The sequence below is a fragment of the Rhinolophus sinicus genome, linkage group LG18 (genome assembly GCF_036562045.2).
Source record: "Rhinolophus sinicus isolate RSC01 linkage group LG18, ASM3656204v1, whole genome shotgun sequence".
Lineage (NCBI taxonomy): Eukaryota > Metazoa > Chordata > Mammalia > Chiroptera > Rhinolophidae > Rhinolophus > Rhinolophus sinicus.
In genome coordinates, this window is record NC_133767.1 from 13,756,365 (window position 1) to 13,769,891 (window position 13,527).

Sequence of the window (13,527 nt, forward strand, 5' to 3'; positions counted from 1 at the left end):
AACACGGGCAGTGAGGGTGTGAGAAGGGGCGGTTTGGGTTAAGTTTTTAAGAAAGAAACAGACAGAGTCTCAGCCTCACCGCCGCTGCCCAGAGACTGCTGAGCCCCCGTCGGTCTGCCGCCACCCACTCCGGACACAGAACATCCAGTCATGGATAAAAATGAGCTGGTTCAGAAGGCCAAACTGGCCGAGCAGGCTGAGCGATATGATGACATGGCAGCCTGCATGAAGTCTGTAACTGAGCAAGGAGCTGAATTATCCAATGAGGAGAGGAATCTTCTCTCAGTTGCTTATAAAAATGTTGTAGGGGCCCGTAGGTCATCTTGGAGGGTCGTCTCAAGTATTGAGCAAAAGATGGAAGGTGCTGAGAAAAAACAGCAGATGGCTCGAGAATACAGAGAGAAAATTGAGACTGAGCTAAGAGATATCTGCAATGATGTACTGTCTCTCTTGGAAAAATTCTTGATCCCCAATGCTTCACAAGCAGAGAGCAAAGTCTTCTATTTGAAAATGAAAGGAGACTACTACCGTTACTTGGCTGAGGTTGCTGCTGGTGATGACAAGAAAGGGATTGTGGATCAGTCACAACAAGCATACCAGGAAGCTTTTGAAATCAGCAAAAAGGAAATGCAACCAACACATCCTATCAGATTGGGTCTGGCCCTTAACTTCTCTGTGTTCTATTACGAGATTCTGAACTCCCTGGAGAAAGCCTGCTCTCTTGCAAAGACAGCTTTTGATGAAGCTATTGCTGAACTTGATACATTAAGTGAAGAGTCATACAAAGACAGCACGCTAATAATGCAATTACTGAGAGACAACTTGACATTGTGGACATCGGATACCCAAGGAGATGAAGCTGAAGCAGGAGAAGGAGGAGAAAATTAACCTGCCTTCCAACTTTTGTCTGCCTCATTCTAAAATTTACACAGACCATTTGTCATCCATGCTGTCCCACAAATAGTTTTTTGTTTACGATTTATGACAGGTTTATGTTACTTCTATTGAATTTCTATATTTCCCATGTGGTTTTTATGTTTAATATTAGGGGAGTAAAGCCAGTTAACATTTAGGGAGTTACCTGTTTTCATCCTGAGGTGGCCAATATGGGGATGTGGAATTTTTATACAAGTTATAAATGTTTGGCATAGTACTTTTGGTACATTGTGGCTTCACAAAGGCCAGTGTTAAAACTGCTTCCATGTCTAAGCAAAGAAAACTGCCTACATATTGGTTTGTCCTGGTGTGGAATAAAAGGGATAATTGGTTCCAGTCACAGGTGTAGTTATTGTGGGTACTTTAAAGTTTGGAGCACTTACAAGGCTGTAGTAGAAATGGATATCCCATGGATGGCACACATTGAAGCATGTGTGTGTCTGTGGAACACTCAGTCCAGTGTGCACACCTTTGACTACAGCTGCAGAAGTGTCCTTTAGTTGTGACCCAATTTACTCTGGAGAAGGGCAGAAATGGTTCACATTCCATTATTTGTAAAGTTACCTGCTGTTTGCTTTCATTATTTTTCCTAAACTCATTTTATTTGTATTTAAATGTTTTAGGCAACCCAAGAACAAATGCACAAGTAAAGATGCAGTTAAAATGAATTGCTTGATATCCACTACTTCACGTAGATCAAACACAGCAGCAAAACAGAAAACCCATGTCTTTAACTTTTTAGGTTTTTGCTTTATGATACTTGCCTAACATGCATGGGCTATAAAAATCGTTAGCAGGGAAATAACTTGAGATGATGGCTAGCTTTGTTTAATGTCTTATGAAATTTTCATGAGCAATCTAAGTATAATTGTTAAGAACACGTGTATTAAGTTCATGTAAGTGAAATAAAAGTTTCATGAATGGAAAAAAAAAAAAAGAAACAGAGAATTAATGCAGTTAAATCTCTCCGAAGGCCAGGGGTCTCTCAGTCTCAGAGGACAGGAGTCCAGATTTGAGCCGACTGGAGGTTTTTATTAATAAGTATACAAGGGAGTAGCAGTGTTTTTGGCATGGTCTGTGAGACTCACTTATCACGTTACAGAAACAACCCAAACCAATTATGTTGATCTTCAAACAGCCAGAGCAGAAAGTCCTTGAGGTGACATATATCACATGTTGAAATTGTTTCACAGAGCTGAGCAGAGAGAGTTTAATCTTATCACTCTCAAGACTTTTCTCACAATTAGGTGAGAGGGAAAAGTCAGAGCCAGCAGCCGCTTTTCCCAGGCAGGGGGAAGGAGAGGCGAGGCTCCTTCCCATATTCTTCTAAGGCAGCTCATTGGGGTTCCCACTCGGTTCTGCCTGGCTTAGGTTGTATCTCCCGTGAGATATCTTACCCGTCTTTGGCTGCAAACCATCTTTTGGGGACCAGACAGAGAGACATAAGGTGTAAACACAAGGATGGAACAGAGTCCCAGAAAGGCACAGTCCTACAGACTCTTCTTTCCTTAAGGAAAGACACAGGGGGGACAGTTGGCTAGGCTGTTATGTGACTACAATTCTTGCCACTTTATGAAGCAGTTCTGGAAGTCTTCTTTCATGAGTGTCTTTAATTGCGCTGTCATGGCTGCCTCAGTGTCCTGAATCATTTGACTTTGGGGAAAAGCCAGAATTTGCAGAGTGCCAGATCTGGTGAATTAGATAGATGAGGACACACCATAATGTTTTTGTTTGACAGAAATTGCCATATACCAGAAGTGATATGTGACATGGAGCATTGTCATGACAGAGGACAATTTACAGCACACTTTAAAACACCCCTTCTGTCCACCATAGCTCATACCCAACTGACTGCACTGAACAAGTTGAAACTTGTCACTCACTGTTACTGAGGTTCAACGCACTGCTTCCCATATTGAAGATCCCTGCCTTTCTATTGGATAGCACTCATCAGCAGCATTCACCATATTTTGGGATCACAATGGAAGAAAGGCTCTGTTTCACACATCGCTTCTGGTACAGCAATTTCAGTCAAATAAAAATACTACGGTGTGTCCTCATGCACCTTATTCACTAGATCTGGCACTGTGCGACTTCTGGCTCTTCTGCAAAGTCAAAATGACCATGAAGGGTAGACGTTTTGAATCAATTCAGGACATTGAGGCAGCCATGACAGTGTAACTAGACACTCACAAAAGAGGACTTTAGGAACTGCTTCAGAAAGTGGCAAGAACGATGGGATAAGTGTGTTCAAAGCAAGAGGGGGTTAATTTTGATGGGGGATTAATGGCAATGTATCTTTTACTGTAATAAATTTTTTAATTTAAACATTCACTATATTGTTTGATCATACCTCGTAGATGAACTTAGTCAGAACTTCAACAAAGAGGACATAGAAAAGGAAGTACAAACCATGAAAAAGAACCAGACACAAATGAAGAATACAATAACTGAAATGAAGAATGCATTAGACGGATCACCAGCAGACTAGATGAAGCACAAGATTGAATCAGCAATTTGGATGACAAGATAGCAGAAAATACCCAATTGGAAGAGCAAAAAGAAAAAAGAATTTTAAAAAGTGAAGGTAGTTTAAGAAACCTCTGGAACAACATCAAGTGTAACAACATTCACATCATAGATGTACCAAAAGAAGAGAGAAAGCAAGGGATTGAGAACTTATTTGAAGAAATAATGACTGAAAACTTTCCTAACCTGGAAAAGGAAATAGTCATACTAGCCCAGGAAGCACAGAGAGTCTGGAAAAGATGAACCCAAAAAGGTGCACACCAAGATATATTATAATTAAAATGGCAAAGGATAAAGAAGAGAATCCTAAAAGCAGCAAGAAAAAGGTTCTCATACAATTTCTCAGCACAATCTTTGCAGGCAAGAAGGTATTAGCACACAATATTCAAGTGATGAAAAGCAAAGACCTACAATGTAGACTACTTTACCCAGCAAGGCTATCATTTAAAATTGAAGAGATAAAGAGCTTCCCAGACAAGAAAACGCTATAGGAGTTCATCACCACCAAGCCAGTATTACAAAATTGTTAAAGGGACTTCTTTAAGAAGAAGTGAGGGGGAGGGGGAGAACATAAAGATGAATAATAAAATGGCAATAGCTATGTATCTATGAATAACCACTTTAAATGTAAATTGATTAAATGCTCCAATCAAAAGACATAGGGTAGCTGAATGGGTAAGAAAACAAGACCCACACATGTGCTGTCTAGAAGAGACCCACTTCAGATCGAAAGACACAGATTGAAAGGGATGAAAAAAGATATTTCGTATGAATACAAACAACAACAAAAAAAATCTAGAGTAGCAATACTTATATCAGACAAAATAGGCTTTAAAACAAAGGTTATAATAAGTAACAAATAAAGATATTACATAATAATAAAGGGGTCAATCCAACAAGAAGATATAACTCTTGTAAACATTTATGCATTGAACATAGGAGTGCCTAAATATATAAAGCAAATATTGACTGACATAAAGGGAGAGATCAACAGTAATGACATCATAGTAGGGGACTTTAAATACCCCATTGACACCAATGAACAGATATTCCAGACAGAAAATCAACAAGGAAACAGTAGCCTTAAATGACACCCTAGATCAAATGGATTTCATTGATATTTTTAGAGCATTTCACCCCAAAGCAGCAGAATAGACATTTTTTTCAAGTGCACGTGGAACATTCAAGTGCACATATGGAACATGGAACAGACCACATGTTAAGCCACCAAACAAGTCTAAATAAATTTAAGAAGACTGAAATCATATTAAGTGTCTTCACTGACTGCAATGGCATGAAACTAGAACTCAATAACAAGACAAAAACTGATATACTACAAACACATAGAAGCTAAATAACATCCTACTAAATAATGAATGGGTCAACAACAAGACCAAGGAAGAAATCAAAAGATACCCTGAGACAAATGAAAATGAAAACACAACCCAAACTGTGGGACACAGCAAAAGCAGTCCTAAAAGTGAAATTCATAGCAATGGAGGCTTACCTCCAGAAACAAACAAAAATCTCAAAGATTCTAACCTTACACTTATAGAAACTAGAAAAAGAACAGCAAATAAAGCCCACAGTGAGTACAAGGAGGGAAACAATAAAGGTCAGAGCAGAAATAAATGAAATAGTCTAAAAACCAATACAAAAGATCAACGAAACCAAGAGCTGGTACTTTGAAAAGATAAACAAAATCGACAAAACCTTTAGCCAGACTCATCAAGAAAAAAAGAGAGAGGACCCAAATAAAATCAGAAATGAAAGAGGAGAAATGACAACTTGACACCACATGAATACAAATAATTACGAAAAGATATTATGAACAATTATATGCCAACAAATTAGACTATCTGGAAGAAATGGATAAATTCCTAGAAACATACAAACTTCCAAGACTGAATCCAGAGAAACACAAAATCTGAACTGACTGATTACTACTAATGAAATCGAATCAGTAATCAAAAATCACCCAACAAACAAAAGTCCTGGACCCGATAGCTTCACAGGTGAACCTTTGCAAACTATTCCAAAAAAATTCAAGAAGAGGGAAGGCTCCCAAGCTCATTTTACGAGGCCACATTTACCCTGATTCAAAAACCATACGACAGGGGGCCGGCCCGGTGGCTCAGGCAGTTAGAGCTCCATGCTCCTAACTCTGAAGGCTACCGGTTCGATTCCCACATGGGTCAGTGGGCTCTCAACCACAAGGTTGCCGGTTCAACTCCTTGAGTCCCGCAAGGGATGGTGGGCTCTGCCCCCTGCAACTAAAGATTGAACATGGCACCTTGAGCTGAGCTGCCTCCGGGATGGCTCAGTTGGTTGGAACATGGGCTCTCAACCACAATGTTGCCAGTTCAATCCCTCGAGTCCCGCAAGGGATGGTGGGCAGCGCCCCCTGCAACTAAGATTGAACACAGCACCTTGAGCTGAGCTGCCGCTGATCTCCCGGATGGCTCAGTTGGTTGGAACATGGGCTCTCAACCACAATGTTGCCAGTTCAATCCCTCGAGTCCCGCAAGGGATGGTGGGCAGCGCCCCCTGCAACTAAAATTGAACATGGCACCTTGAGCTGAGCTGCTGCTGAGCTCCCGGATGGCTCAGTTGGTTGGAGCGCACCCTCTCAACCACAACGTTGCCAGTTCGACTCCCGCAAGGGATGGTGGGTTGTGCCCCCTGCAACCAGAAAACGGCAACTGGACCTGGAGCTGAGCTGCGCCCTCCACAACTAAGACTGAAAGGACAACAACTTGAAGCTGAACAGCACCCTCCACAACTAAGATTGAAACGACAGCAACTTGACTTGGAAAAAAGTCCTGGAAGTACACACTGTTCCCCAATAAAGTCCTGTTCCCCTTCCCCAATAAAATAAAATAAAAAAGATACAAACAAATTGAAGCATATACCATGTTCATGGATAGGAACAATTAGCATTGTTAAAATGTCCATACTATCCACAGCAATCTGTAGATTCAATGCAATCCCTATCAAAATACCAATGGCATTTTTCACAGAACTAATACAAATAATTGTAAAATTTATATGGAACTACAAAAGACCCCAAATAGCCACAACAATCTTGAGAAAGAAGATCAAAATTGGAGGTATCATGCTGCCTGATATCAAGCTATATCACAAAGCTATAGTAATGAAAATAGCATGGTACTGGCATAAAAACATATAGATCAATAGAGAGCTCAGAAATAAACCCACACCCATAAGGTCATTTAATCTATGACAAAGGAGGCTAGAATATATAGTGGGGTAAAGACATTTATTCAATAATGTGTTGGAAAACTGGACAGATACATACAAAAAATGAAACTGGACCACCTTCTTACATCACATACAAGAATAAACTCAAAATGGATTAAAGACTTAAATGCAAGACCTGAAACCATAAAACTCCTAGAAGAAAATAGGCAGTAAACTCTCTGACATTGCTCTTAGTTATATTTTTTCTGGTCTATCTCCTTGGGCAAGGGAAACAAAATAAAAAAATAAACAAATGGGATTACATCAAACTAAAAAGCTTTTGCACGGCAAAGGAAACCATCTACAAAATGAAAGGACAGCCCATTGAATGAGAGAACATATTTACCAATAATACATCTGATAAAGGGTTAATATCCAAAATTTACAAAAGACTCATACAACTCAACACCAAAACACACACACACACATACAAACACACACACACAGTCCAATTAAAAACTGGGCATAGGACATGAATAGACATTTCTCCAAAAAGGACATGCACATGGCCAACAGACATATGAAAAGATGCTCAATGTCACTAGTCATCAGAGAAATGTAAATTAAAACCACAATGAGACATCACCTCATATCTGTGAGGATGGCCGACGATCAATAAATCAACAAACAAGTGTTGGCAAGGATGTGGAGAAAAGGGAACTCTCATACACTATTGGTATAGCCACTATGGGAAATGGTTTGGAGGTTCCTCAAAAAATTAAAAACAGAACTACCTTATGACCCAGCAATTCCACTCCTGGGTATTTATCTGAAGAAATTCAAAACATAATTCAAAAAGATATATGCACCCCTATGTTCACTGCAGCACTATTTACAATAGCCAAGATATGGAAGCAACCTAAGTGCCTATCAATAGATGACTGGATAAAGAAGAGGTGGTACATATGTAAAATGGAATATTACTCGGCCATAAAATAGAGTAAAATTTTACCACTTGCAACAACATGGATGGATCTAGAGGGTATTATGCTAAGTGAAATAAGTCAGACAGAGAAACACAAATACTATATGATCTCACTTATATGTGGAATCTAAAGAACAAAATAAATGAACAAAGAAAACAGAAACAGACTCATAGATACAGAGTACAAACTGATGGGTGTCAGATGGGAGGGAGGTTGGAGAGCTGGGTGGAAAAGGTGAAGGGGTTAAGAAATACAAATTGGTAGTTACAAAATGATCATGGAGATGTAAAGTACAGCAAAGAGATAGAGAATACAGTCAATAATGTTGCAACAATTATGTATATACCAGGGGTTACTGGACTAATTGGGGTGATCACTGCATAAATTATATAAATGTCTAACCACTATGCTATACACCTTAGCTGATATAAAATAATATTGAATGTCAAGTGTAACTGAAAAAAAAATAAAAAAAATAAAACATAAGGCTTGTTACCAAGAAAAAAGATGTCTGATTACCTTGAGTTGGCCATGCTGTGAGGAAGCCCAAGTTATTCACATAAGGAGAGAAAGATGCTCAGTCATCCCCAGCTCTTCCAGCTTTTCCAGCCCAGGCACCAGGCATATGCATGAAAAAGCCATTTTGGACATTCCAGTTCCAGCAGACACAAAGGGGAGAAGAACCAAGGAATCACCTTCAGACAGCTGGTACTGAGGCCCCAGACACACAACCCCAGTCAATTACAGCCATTCCAGTGATCTCCAAACATTTGCGCCACCCCAGCTGAAGCACTAGTCATGGAGCAGGCATGAGATGTCCCTGCTGTGCCCTGCTCAAAATCCTGACCACAAAATCATGAGCATAATAAAAAGATTGTTTTTACACCACTGAATTTTAGGGTGTTTGTTATGCACCAATGGATAACCAGAACAGTAATCGATGAATAGTCACTGTACAAGATTCAGCGAATATAGATATATACAAGGAAAATGAGGAAACTTTTCCATCACCCCCTCACTTCACTTTTACTCTCTTTTTTATAGGTAAGAGTTGGCTGCAATCCTACCAGTCTCCCTATATGTGTTTACATATGTATATGTATTAATTATATGTATATATATCATGCTATAAATATTTTACCAGATTGTTTTGTAACTTAAAAATGTGCCTTTCAAGTTTATCTGGATCAAGATGAATAGATCTTTCTTAGTCTTAACAGCTGCACGGTATGCCATAGTATGGGTATACCATATTGTGTTATCCCTGCTGTTGATGGAAATTTAAGTTGTTTCCTATTCTTGCTTTAAAAAACAATTCTGCAATGAACATCTAATAATGCAACTGTGTACATTCAATAATTTCTTTAGGAAAGAGTCCTAAAAGTGGAATAACTGAAGTAAAGGGTATGTGCATTTTTAAAGGATTTTTTTGGTGGTGAAATATATACAACATAAAATTTACCATTTTAACTAGTTAAGTGTACAATTCAGTGACATTAACTGCATTCATATTGTGTGACCATCACCACCATCTCCAGAACTCTTTCATCATCCCAAACTGAAACTCTACCCATTAAATAATAACTCCCCATTACCGACTCTTCCCAGCCCCTAGTAATCACTGTTCTACTTTTTGTCTCTATGAATTTAACTATTCTAGGTACTTCATATAGGTGGAATCATATAATATGTGTCCTTTTGTGTATGGCTTATTTCACTTAGCATAGTGTTTTCAAGATTTATCCATTTATTCATGTTGTACCATGTATTAGAATTTCCTTTCTTTTCTAGGCTGAATAAGTGGGTCAGTACATTACATGCCAATGTCACACAACTGATTAACTGTAGGGACGGTATTCTCCCTCAGGGAGTCTGACCCAAGTCTGTGCTACGAAGCATATAAAGCACTCATATGATACCTGGTGTATATATAAAGTGCTCCATATATGTTAGCTTCAATGAGAAGTGTCATCCACTGCAGTTCCAAAACTATGATTTTTGGTATTTTGATACCACCACCACATAAGTATTGAGAAATGTTTTCTGTGGTCTTTGATGTCCAATTTTATCTTTGACTAATACCATTCTTTTCTCCTAACTACTTCCTGCAGCAATTAAGAACTGTTTCCTGCAGCTGGCTTCTGCGGAGTATTGTTCTTCTGATGAGAATGGGAGTGGGGTGCTCACTTTGCTTCCAGCTGCAGCCTTAGAGACCACGCTCGCGTGCGCCCTCTACAGGACACCAGGAGAAATGCCACTCGAGTTTGGCGGGGACGCTTTATTTGGTTACTGTCCAAAAACTAAGGCTTTCCTGGGCAAATGGCCTTTCAGTCATTTCAGCTTATCTCAATCATATTTTTAAAATTTTCGCTTCTGTTTTGTTGTGTCAAAGGACCAAGGTGTGAGACTTTATGCTCTCGTTAAAGAGTCTGTGTATTCATTAATTTGATGCCTGCAGTGCGTGTATATGTACATGTGTGTTTACTTTAGAGGTAGGTCTGTGCTGTGTTTCCTTCAGTACCGGCAAACATCACATATTATTTGATAACCTGACATACTTGTTTCTCTAAAGGCACAGTCTTCTTTTTAAAAGCCATTTTTTTATTCCCACATGGACCAGTGAGGAAAAACCACTTGAGCTTGGAGCTGGGCCGCTGGTGGGCAGCCAGTTGGCTCCATAGTTAGAGCAAGGTGCTCATAACACCAAGGTCGCCTGTTTCAGTCCGACATGGGCCCGTGAGCTGTGCCCTCCACAACTAGACTGACAACAACCACTTGACTTGGAGCTGAGCTGCGCCCCCCACAACTAGATTAACAACAACAACTTGACATCCTGGAAAAACATACTGTTCCCTAACAATCCTCAAAAAATAAATAAATAAAAATAATAAAATAATAAAAAATAAAAACCATTTTTATAATCCTCTGCACTCCAGTGAAAACATATTCCAGTTAATGAGGTTTTATTTAACTTTTTGTTATAAAAAGTGAGCAAAACATGAAAGTCTCCCTCTAACACTTACCTTGCTATATATTTTTTTCCTTGCTATATTTTCTGTTTTGCCTTATTATTTTACACTGAGAACATATTCAAGGACTATGTTTCATGTATCATAAAATGTTTAAATGTTCATTGAAAACCACAAAAATGTAGAGGACATAGAGTGAAAAGCACTACTCTGACTTCCAATTCTAATCTCTAGAGGTTGCCATGTTATTTCTTGAATCTCCCTTCAGATATTTAAATTTTTAAAATATGTTTCTGTTATTTACAAATATGGAATTATACTGTCACATTGTACTGTAAATGTGTTCTTTTCATTTAATAATGTATGTTGACTATCTTTACATATTAGCATATGGAAAATCACTGCACTGTTTTCAACTGATACAGTGCAGACCATGGAATGGCTTCACCAAAATTTACTAAGCCAGTCCCCTGGTGACAGTCATTTAAGTTGTTTATAGTTGCTAACTAATTGGCAAGTGTGACAGGCAGGGGAATGTTCCAGAAGGATGACAAGGATTTAAGTCAGAAGGTGCCTCTCACACTACCATGCAGGTGACTACAGTCTGCTAATGTTAACCTGCGACTAGAAAGTAGTCTTGATGGGAAGGACTTGAATAGAATGCTGGAACTAGAAACACAGATAGACAATCTAGCTGGGTGATCTGCTCCCCCCCCCCCCCACAGTACACTTGGATCAAAGGAAATCTTTCTTGAAGGGGAGATATGTAAAATAGTTTAAAAAGTAGGGGCTGCTCTGGCTGATACGGGTGTCTATGCCTTGAGCCCCCTACTAGGTTAGGTTCCCCCAGGTGGACTTCAGGAAGTCCATGAACGCCCCAAAATGATATACGAAATTGTAAATGCATGTACTCTTTCCTGAACAAAACCATTATCCCTATGGAACACAGGATTTTACTAGATTTTTCAAAAGGAATCACGATACAGAGAAGTTTAAGAATCTGTATTCTAGGGTTCCTAGGGGCAGTGTTTGAAAACTGAGAAAAGGGCAGTACAGGTGTCGCCTTTTCTTTCACAGCCCTTATCATGATTGGAAATTATCGCTTACTCCCCCTCTCTCTGGAGATAAGCTTCTGGGGGCAGGAATCCTGCCTGACGTGATCATCCTCACTTCTAACGCAGTTAAGTGGTACATACTAGGCACTGGGTAAATACTTGCCCTAAACATGAGTGAACAAGGTCTACAGGTGCATAAGGGTGGGAGCGCTTTGCGGAATCAAGGGCCTCAGCGCAGCCCAGAAGCGCCGAAGCCCAGGAGGGAGCTGCCGGGACCACGCCTACTCCACTTCCCGGGGTTGTGGTCGGATACCAGCCACGAAACGCACCTCCTCCGCGCGGTAGGCTGCTGAGGGCTGCCAACCCCGTGAACCGCATCTCGGCGCAGCGAGGCCGCGAGACTCCCAGTGAGCCCGCCCACCCGCCCTCTGATTGGTTCCGGAAACCCGGAAATGTACTTCAAAGAGTCGCTGGCGCTTTTGTACAATCGGTGCACGAGACCAAGGCAGTCGTGGGGTGGCGCGGCGGGAGCGGGCCGCGGCGGGTGCGTGGCGCCTCTCGGGGCTTCCCTCATCTCGAGCACGTCCCGAGGCCCTGCTGAGATAGAGTGCCGAGCGGGCCTTGACCCCAGCGCCAGCCTGTCTGTCGGGGCGCCGCGCTGACACTTCTTTATCCACCCGCCGCTCTTCCCCCTCCTGCCACAAGCCGCTTCCCCTCCGAGTTGTTGCCTCAGGGAGATGCTGCCTAGCGTGACACCCGCCAAGACAGCGCCTTCCTGTTCCCAAGACGGGAACTGTGGGGTGAGATGGGAGGAGGTCCTGGAGGCAGAAATCTTCCGTCCACTTTCACCGACACTGCCCATGACGTGTCAGGCGCTAGAATACCAAAAAATGAAGTTGACACTTATCCCACGGTGCCAGGCACATTTGCATACTTTTTTCCTCATTGAATTCCCCAACAACCCATTTGACAGAAAGCACACTCAAAGAAGTCGAATAACTTGACCAGGTCACAGGAGTCCTAGATCTTGGAGTCCGGTATTTCCCCCCACAACTTTGTGCAGCTAACAAACTGAACAGTTTCAATAAGAGGTGGTGAGCGGGAATGACAGAAGCACCGGGCAGGAGAGGGTCAGCTCTTCCGGGGGTGAAAGGACCGTGAAGGTGTGAAAGTGGGGACAGGATTATGTAAACCGAACCTCAAAGGGTGTGGGGGAGAGCAGTTGCCTTGCAGGCAACTGTGTTTTCCTCCTTCACTGACCTGTAAGCCTTTGGCTGTCAGGAGCTATATGCCCAAATTCAGCCTCCTAGAGGGTCCCTTATAAATAGTGGTAGAACAAAACTTTTTCAGTTTTTAAAATGTTTAAGTACACAGAAAAATTTAAAGAGTAAAATAAACACCCACTGACCATCTAGAGTTAACAATCGGAACAATGTGTATAAACACTTTATAGCTTACAAAGCCTCTTGCTTAATATTACCATACTGCAAATGAAGTTCTCATTGGTGAGCTGGTTGGGACCTATTCAGATCCCATTACTGGACTACCTCAACAGGTCAAGGTCACCCTTTGCATCCCACTTTGGGAAGCTGCCTTCCTCTCCCTCTGTCCCATTCTGATTAGGAGGTTGCACATTGTCCCAGAACTCTGTTTGCGCTCAGCACAGTTACAAGTATGTTTCTCAGTGGGAGGTTCATTGCCTGAAAATTCACCTGGAACTTCAGTGGTTAGCTCCTCAAAGTCTCAGATTTCTCCCGTAAAATTCAACAGACTGGGGGGCAAGGGAGCATTCACGTCACAATGGGATCCACTATTTTCAACTCCAGATTAACACAGGAACTCTTCCATGAT

At 41.0% G+C, this 13,527-nt stretch overlaps 1 pseudogene; it reads left to right on the plus strand.

Moving 5' to 3' along the window:
* The first annotated feature begins 81 nt into the window (after positions 1 to 81).
* Positions 82 to 1,276, plus strand: LOC141569467 (14-3-3 protein zeta/delta pseudogene; annotated as a pseudogene).
* Positions 1,277 to 13,527: the final 12,251 nt, after the last annotated feature.